The sequence below is a fragment of the Gorilla gorilla genome, chromosome 4 (genome assembly GCF_029281585.2).
Source record: "Gorilla gorilla gorilla isolate KB3781 chromosome 4, NHGRI_mGorGor1-v2.1_pri, whole genome shotgun sequence".
Lineage (NCBI taxonomy): Eukaryota > Metazoa > Chordata > Mammalia > Primates > Hominidae > Gorilla > Gorilla gorilla.
In genome coordinates this window covers 50,803,441-50,812,472 of record NC_073228.2, presented here as the reverse complement: position 1 = coordinate 50,812,472, position 9,032 = coordinate 50,803,441, and the positions used below count along the sequence as shown (strand labels likewise).

The window sequence follows — 9,032 nt, the reverse complement described above, 5'->3', positions numbered from 1 at the left end:
AATGATGAGAGCCACAGCCCAAGGAATCCCCTGCTGCCTCCTGCTCCCAGGTCTCCATCGCAGCCTCAGCATGACCGGCTCTGAGCAGGAAGTAGGGGAAGCAGGACAGAGGCTGGCCTGGCAGTCAGAGAGTGCACAGCCTGGCTCAGAAGGCTGGCAGTTCATCAGGGGCATAGAGCTGGCCCTTGTTGATGGGGCAGGGATGGCTTGGGGAGGGTGGAGATGCCGAGGCTTGAATTGGGGGATGGGGGGTGCAGGTAGGGAAGAAAGGAAGGGGACTTGAGATTGTGACCAGGCAGTGCCACAAGGAACACAGGAGTGTGGGCCTTCCATGGGGAGGGAGGAAGGTGAGGCCAAAAGATGGCAGGGCAGGGGAAGGGACCACTTGCCTTGCAGCCCGGCCAGAGAGAGCGAGAATGAGCAGTTCCCACACCATGAAGACCTTTGCCCTGGCCCTGCTGGTGGCCCTGCTGTGCACAGAGAGGCCCCAGGGTCTATGCTGCCACCAGTGTTTGGTGGCCCCAGCCTGGCACAGGCATGCCTGCCCCGCTGCCACATGCCCCTTCCCTGACAGGGTCTGCGTCTCAGGATATGAGAGACACAGGGAGTCTGGGTCCCTGTGGCATCTGGGAAAGTGAGAGTGGGGAACAGGCTCTGCCTCCCTTCCCTCCTGCCCCAAGAATGATACCATCATTTGGAATGTGCAAGTTCTGGACACCTCTATGTGTTCCAAGCTTTCTTGTTGCAAGAGAGGCCTCTGTAATGCGGGGGTCCTGGTGGCAGGCAGCACCTGGGCCCTTCCTTGGGACTCCTGCTCAGCCTGGGTCAGTTCCCCTCTGGGCCCTGCTGTGATGGCCTTTCCTGTCCCCCTTACCCCATGGCCCCCTCCTCTGTCCCCATGTATAGTGTCCTCCTCAGTTTGGGACCACTTCGGCAGTGACCCTCGGGAATTCCAGTGTGGTTTTGCAGCCGCGGGTTCAGGGGAAGGATGTGGTGGGGCAGAGGCGGGGGCTTTCCTGTCAGGGGACTCTGGCACCGGGCGGGTCCCTGCGGCAGACTTGGAATCCCTGCTTGGACTCATCCTGTTACCTGGGCCCAGGGCCTTCAAACCCACATTCCCTACATCGCCACCTCCTTAAACCACCCGGCCTCAGAGCCAGGGGCCTTGCCATTTGCTGTTCTGAACCGGGAACCACAGGAAGAACACAGGCCAGGGGCAGGAGTCCAGGGTTCCGTCCTACCCAGCCATTAACTCAACACGGAGCCAGGGCCACACCACTCACCACTCCGGACCACCTCTGTTCAAGCAAGGAAGAAACCCAGGGCTTTGGAGCCCCTCAGGCCTTCCACACAGGGCGAGAGCTCCCCTGTCTCAAGGTCAATAAACACCCCTCTGCTTACTCAAAAAAAGACAGAGAGAGAGAGATAGCAGGGTCCAGTCTCTGAGGGCCTTGCGACCAGGCTGAGACATGGAATGGGGGCCAGTGAAGGGCGAAGGAAAGGACTGAACCCCAGCAGGAGCGACGCAGCACCCCACACACAGACATGGTCTCTGGGCCCTGACCACGGCTCCGGACACCCCCAGGAAATGCTGAGACCTAGATCTCTGCTTTGTGTGCTTTGGATAAGCGCATGAGCTAATGCCAGTCCGATCCAGACCTGCCCTCCAAAGCTGCAAGGTGGCAAAACAGAAGAGGCCTGCCCACACAGGTGCATCAGCCACCAGAGGACTGGGTGTGGGGCTGGGTGGCCAGCAGCTGAGGGTCCTAGGCAGGGCAGCAGGAGGGTCGGCCCTGGGGCAGGGAGAACCGAGGGCCCCTTCCCCCGCTACTGTGCCACTTGCCGCCTGCAAACAGGGAATCCCAGGAGGCCGGATCTTCTCACTTTGCACCCAGGAAGCTAGAACTCTGGATTTGTATGGGAAGCCTCCTGATGCTTCATATTTGGAAACTAATTCCAAAATAACACCCTGTGCGGGCCAAACAAAGCAAGGCATTCAGCCAGCCTTGGAGCTCATGTGGGCTGAAGGACAATCTCACCCAGGACCCCCTTTACAAAAAAGTAAAGTGAGGCCCAGGAGGGATGGGCTTGCAGCCAGTTAGGATCAAGTTGGGCCGAAACTCAGGCCCTGACTTTCCTGTGCTCTCCCCAACAAGGTTCCCACCCCCTCACCTGCTCCACCGTGCAGACCCCAGCCCAGCTGAAGAGCGCCCTCACGAACCCCACACACACCCAGCAGGCTTTTGCTCTGCACATGCCTGGGTGCCGAGGTCTCCCACACCCTCTGACTGATCTGACCTGGCAGCTGCCTGAATTGTTTTCCCCACTTTACAGAAAAGGGAAATTGAGGCCAGAGAGGCAGGCCATTGCCCAGAGTCCTCCTCTGCCAAGTTCTAGACAGTGGGGAGGGGGCTGTGTGCCCGCTTACAGGTCTCTGTAACTCAGGCAGCAGGGAGGCCCCAACTTGCAGGGCAGGGAGGGGCTGGCAGGGATGAGGCAGGGCCAGGCCAGGCAGGCCCAGAGCCACTCAGCATGCAGGCCCAGTCCAGAGAAGCCAGGCCTCTGCCTCCCCCTCCCCAAGCCTGAAGAGGAACTCAGCAGGGACCCAGATGGCCTCAAGGCCGGGGATGAACCACAGACAAGAGGAGGTGCCACCCGGGCTAGAGAGAACCAGGGGAGGGCAGGGCGCTGAGGACCACACGGTGGCCATGCCCCACACCTACTCCCACCCAGGGACCCTTGAGTCCCACTTCTAGCCCTGGGCCACAGCAGGGGCATTGTAATGCTGGCCTTTTGTGTGCTTGGGGGTGGCGGTAGTAAGGAGACATGCCCCCTCCAGGTGGTCAGTGCCCCAGGCCTCCTGGAGCACCCCAGAGATGGTGAGGTCGAACCCATGGGTTCAGCACCTGCCCTGTGCCAGGTCTCATGTCAGGGGACACAAGAATTAATAGGACGTGACACAAGAATGAACAGGACCTGGTTCTGCCCCGGGTGGCTCACAGTCCAGGGGGAGAGGAGAGTGAATAAATAAAACTCAGTCGAGTTGAAATTGACCAGGGCCTTCACCGCAGACGGTGGGCAGGGGGAAGAGAGGCACCCTGGGGAGGGCTCCCAGCTGTGGAATAGGCATGGGACTCTTCCTGGAAGTTAGTTCTGGTCTTTTTCCATTTTTTATGCAGAAAAATGCACATATAATTGTTGTACAACTCAGTGAATTTTCACAGACTGAACCCAACTGTGTAACCAGCACCCAGATCACAGCACCCAGATCACAAGGTTGTCACAGGGACACAGGGGAAAGGGCGTTCCAGGAAAGGGCCACTGAGGAGCGAAGGCAGGGAGGTGGGAACTGCCCAGCCCCAGCAGGTACCCAGAGCCAGGAGGATCCAGCAGGCCTCTCTCCTCACCCAAAGAGGATGGGTGCTCAAACTCCAGACCTGCTCCAAGAAAGATATCTGCAGCCCTAAAGCCCCCAACGCCCCCAACCTGCTGTCCTGTCCACCCTCTCCGCTCCACAATCCAGCCTGCGCCTCCTAGTGCACCAGAGAGACATGCTAAGCACATGCAAAGGTATGCAAATGAACACAGACTCCCTGAGTCAACTTGGGCAGTAGCCAGAGTGAGTGAAGAACCAGACCTCCAAACAGGTGACTAGACTGGCCCCTGCCCCTGGCCCCATTCCTCCCACCAGCTCCTGAGCACCACAGCCCCACACCCCCACACCCTCAACCCAAAGCTCTGACCACCTGCCCTTCCCTTCATCTATTCATTTAACTTTGATTCTCAGGGGGCCAAGGGCCAGTCCCCAAAGTGAGCACCAGAGAGCTGAGCACCTGCCCACCAGGAGCTCACAGTGAGCAGGGAAGGGGACGCAGACACGGCCACCAATTCCCAGGAAGAGCCTGCCTCAGGACAGAGCTTCCAAGCCTCAGAACAGCAGGTGCTGACTCAGTAGTGTGGGATCTGGCCCAACACTCTGCATTTCCCACCAGCTCCCAGCGGACGCCAAGGCTGCGGGTCCCAGGCCACACCCAGATTAGCCAGGAGTAAAGGAGGTGTGAGAAACATGGCTCTAGGAACACCAAGGGCTGGGGGACAGGCAGGGCAGGAGAGTGGCTAAGAGATGCGCCTGGATTCAGGTCCCAGCTCTGCCTCCTGCCCATCGTGGCCGTGTTGCTTCCCATCCCCCAGCCTCAGAGCCCTCAGCCCTAAGGTACCCCCTGTAACAACTGCCCCCACGTCACCAGGTCCCAGAGGCTTCAGTGAGACCAACTGGCCTAGGGCCCTTGTGGCACCTGACACCCTGCAAGCACTTGGTAATCGGGAGGTTATTTTTAAGTCAGGGTCGACTGGGAAGGGGCACGAGGGACGTGTTTGGGGTGAAGGGAATGTTCTCTGTCTTGATTATGGTGGTGGTCTCTTGGAAGATGTCAAGGACAGGGGATTCACCAGGAGGAGGGACTGCAAGAACAGAGGCCTGCAGGTGTGGACATGCAGCCAGGGAGGACAGATGACAGCTAACCTTCACTGAGTGCTTTCTGCAAAGTGGAAGACAGCCAGGGGCCACAGTCGGAAGGACAGAGTCCCACCCCCCACCCCCCACCCCCACTCCAGGGGTGGCAGGAGGGTGGAGCCATGGGACCTGGCTGTGAGCTCCTGGGTGGGCTGGCAACACCTGCCATGAATTGGGCACCTATTAGCAGTCAGGCACTGGTGTGAGACTTTACCTAGTCAGAGCCCGCCTGTCTGTCTTGTGTGGCCCCAAGAGCTAAGAATGATTTTCACATTTTTAGGCAGTTCTTTTAAAAATCAAAAGAACAGGCTGGGTGCAGTGGCTCGTGCCTGTAATCTCAACACCTTGAGAGGCCAAGGCGGGAGGATCACTTGAAGCCAGGAGTTTGAGACCAGCCTAGGCAAGAAAGCAAGACCCCATCTGAACAACAACAACAAGAAAATGTTTAATTAGCCAGGCATGGTGGTGTGTGCCTGTAGTCCCACCTACTGTGGAGACTGCAGTAGGAGGATCATTTGAGCCCCTGGAATTTGAAGGTGCAGTGAGCTATGATCGTGCCACTGCACTCCAGCCTGGGTAATAGAATAGGATCTGTCTCTAAAATAAATAAAATAAAGGAAGAAGACAGCCAGGCATGGTGGCTTATGCCTGTAATCCCAGCACTTTGGGAGGCCAAGGTGAGTGGATCACTTGAGGTCAGGAATTCAAGACCAGCCTGACCAAAATGGTGAAACCTCATCTCTACTAAAAATACAAAATTAGCCGGGCGTGGTGGCACATGTCTGTAATCCCAGCTACTCGGGGGGCTGAGGCAGGAGAATCGCTTGAACCCAGGAGGTGAAGGTTGCAGTGAACTGAGATCGTACTATTGCACTCCAGCCTGGGCAACAAGAGCGAAACTCCGTCTCAAAAAAATAAGTAAATAAAATAAAGAAAGGAAGAAGAACAATACAGTCGATCCTCCATATCCATGGATTCAACTAACCACAGATGGACAATATTCCAAAAATCAAAATTGTTTCCGTACTAAACATGTTCAGACTTTTTTTTTGTGGTTATTCCCTAAACAATATAGTATAACAATTATGGCGGCTGGGCACGTGGCTCACACCTGTAATCCCAGCACTTTGGGAGGCCAAGGCAGGCGGATCACTAGGTCAAGAGATCAAGACAATCCTGGCTAACATGGTGAAACACCGTCTCTACCAAAAGTACAAAAATTAGCCGGGCATGGTGGTGTGTGCCTGTAGTCCTAGCTACTCCAGAGGCTGAGGCAGGAGAATCACTTGAACCTGGGAGGCGGAGGTTGCAGTGAGCCGAGATCGCACCACTGCACTCCAGCCAGGGCAACAGAGCAAGACTCCATCTCAAAAAAAAAAAAAATTATCTATACAGCATTTACATCGTATTAGGTCTTCTGAGTAACCCGGAGATAATTTAAAGTATACAGAGGGTGTGCGTAGGTTATATGCAAATATTACTCCATTTTATAGCAGTGACTTCAGCACCTGCAAATTTTAGTATTAAGTAGAAGGTCCTGGAACCAAAGCCCCATGGAACCCGAGGGACAGCTGCGTTTTGTGACATCTGAACAGCCACCCCCACGCACCCACGGGTTGTCCCACACCACAAGGGCAGTGTTGAGTGGCTGCGATAGAGGCCTTACAGACCTTCACAGTTTTTCTATAAATCCCATGAAGTAGGGGTCAAGTCCCCACTGTACAAAGAAGAGTAAAGGGGCCACCCAGCCTTCCTTCCCTGCTGCTGTTAGGACCTCCTCCTCCACCCACTCCTGGTGGGACAGACCCAGCGCCCCTTAGCCCAGCAGGTACACCTGGCCCACCTCTGCTGCATCCGCTCACCTGGCGGAGCAGCAGCGCCCCCTGCCGGTGGTCCGGGGCTGGCCGGCGCGCCCTAAGGCCGGACTCTTAGCTTCTGCCACCACCTGGTGGCCATTTCTGGAAGCGCAGCTGGGAGCCCAGATGTGGTGAGCAAAAGCTCTCGTGGGTTCCAAGAGAGGCCCTGCTGGTCCAGCCAGGTGTGGCAACGACCAGAGCGCAAAGAATTCCAGGCAGGGCTTGACGCCTCCAAGCTAGTATTCACTGAAAAAGTTTCACTTCGTCTCTGCTTTTTCTTTTTTTTTTTTTGAGAGAGAGAGTCTTGCTCTGTTGCCCAGGCTGGAGTGCAGTGGCACGATCTCGGCTCACTGCAACCTCCGCCTCCCGGGTTCAAGCTATTCTCCTGTCTCAGCCTCCAGAGTAGCCAGGATTACAGGCACCCACGACGCCGGGTAATTTTTGTGTTTTTAGTAGAGACGGGGTTTGCTATGTTGACCAGGCTGGTTTCAAACTCCTGACCTCAGATGATCCGCCCGCCTAGGCCTCCCAAAGTGGTGGGATTACAGGCGTGAGCCACCACGCCCAGCCCCTGCTTATTATTCCATCGGTGAGAAAACATCTGACAGAGCTTAAATGTTTACTAACTGTGGCTGTGAATCTCTAACCCCTGGGGAATTGATCAAAGACCATGAACTATGGCCAAAAGATGATGGAGGGGATGTGAAGGTCAGCTGACTTAAGTCCCTTCCCCCCGTGCATTTGGCCTTGAGTACTTCATCATTCTTTCTTAACTTCATTCGTTATTCATTCTTTCAGCAAACTCTTCTTGAGCACTACACAATGTGCGGTGCCAGGTGCTGGAGAAACACCTGAGAATACGCAAAGCGGTCCGCCCTCATGGAAGTGACTAACCAATCATTCACAAGGTGTGATGAGGCATATTTGGAGGGGCAGAGAAGCCACTTGAGCAGCACATATGGGCAGCGACTTGACCTTGTTGAGTGTCATGGAAGGCTTCCAGTGGCCTGAGAATGGGTCGTCTAGCCGACAGGGTGGAAGAACCACATGTGCAAAGTTCCAGAGCTGAGGAGTGTATCCAGAAAGTGGCTGGAAGAAGGACCGACCGGCAGGAATGCAGAGGGTGATGGGGAGAGGAGGTGAGGCAGAGCTGGAGAGAGAAGAGGGCTGAGCCAGACAGAGCCTCCAATGCTGGGTGGATCTGCAAAGTTAAGGCATCTGCTCTTGCTCTGGGGCAACAGGGGGCCACTGCCTGTCCTGGGAGGAGACAGAGCACATTCTGCTCCTTAGTAGAGCCCACTGTATGACTGGGCAGCTCTGCTAGCTGGAAAGTTCATTCTGAGATGAAATTGATGCCTCCCCTGCCCACAGGCTCCTGAGGCATACACACAGATGGAGGTGCTTCCCTGCCCCCAGCACAGCCCCTCACCCTGTAACAGCCTCACTGGCTGTTCCCTGGCAGAGGCCCTCACACAGGGTAGGCAGGAGGGCACTCTGGATGTGAATCCCAGCTCAAGCCCTTACCGGCTATGTTGTCTGTCTCTTACTTAACCTCTCTGAACTTCCATTTTCTCCTCTGTAAAAGATGGATCACTGACTTCAGGGCTGCACATGCAAGAGGGATAGTGTTGGGAAGTGCTCAGCACCCATTAGGTACTCAGTGGTGATAACAGAGGTGGTGACAATGACATGGTTTATCCCCAGCTGACCTTTTCCAGAAAAGATCCTATCAGTCAGTGTTCTGCATTTTAAAATGTGCCACCAGGACGGGGCACGGCAGCTTGAGCCTGCAATCCTGGCATTTTGGGAGACTGAGGCTGTAGGATCGCTAGAGCCTAGGAGTTTGAGACCAGCCTGGACAACATAGGGAGAACGCCCCCACCGCCCACCTTTACAAAAAAATTAAAAATTAGCCGGTCATGGTGGCATGCATCTGTAGGCTGAGCTACTCAGGAGGCTGATGCAGGAGGATCACTTGAGCCCAGGAGGTCAAGGCTGCAGTGAACCATGACTGAGCCACTGCAATCCAGCCAGGGCAACAGAGCAAGATGCTATCTCAAAAAAAAAAAAAAAAAAAAAAGTGCCATTAAGAGCTGAACTCTGTTCTGGGGGGAGTAGCCTTTCCTTCCCTTCTCTGAGCCTCAGTTTCCCTATATATAAAAGAAAGGAATCAGATAAGATGGCCTGAAAGGCTGCCACCAGTTCTAATGTTCTCAGGTCCTGCTCTCTGACCTACCCAGGACACATGGAACCATCATCACCTCCTTGATCCAGGCACTCTACTCCTCATAATGGAACCAAGATGGTCTTCACTTTATTTTTTTTTTCCCATTGTCCCTGTCCTCACTGCCCTCTGTGTTATGCCAACCTCCTCTGAGTTAACTGAGGCTCAGAGGCTCAAGCAGTCTTTGCCACCCTCTCCCCACTGTCCCCCCCACCCCTCACTCTCCCACCAGACTGTCTGCTCCATCACCGTCCCGACTGCTCCCACCTGGACTCCCTGATGCCCTTGGTTCCTACCCCACCCCTCTGTCCACTCCCCCACTCACATACCTGGCCCTCCTTCCCCATGCAGCCCATCTACCTTCACAGTGAGGCAGCAAGACATCCCCGCCGGCCTAGGAGGGTCGAGATCCTAGGACTCTACTTTTTCCAGTCCTGGT

The 9,032-nt window shown here is 55.4% G+C and overlaps 1 long non-coding RNA gene across 1 annotated transcript; it reads right to left on the bottom strand.

Moving 5' to 3' along the window:
• Positions 1–6,971: 6,971 nt before the first annotated feature.
• Positions 6,972–8,181, bottom strand: LOC129533763 (uncharacterized). The gene is made up of 2 exons (XR_008680133.2): positions 7,894–8,181; positions 6,972–7,519 (listed from the first exon to the last, which is right to left on the bottom strand). It is a non-coding gene; the product is annotated as an uncharacterized lncRNA (long non-coding RNA).
• Positions 8,182–9,032: the final 851 nt, after the last annotated feature.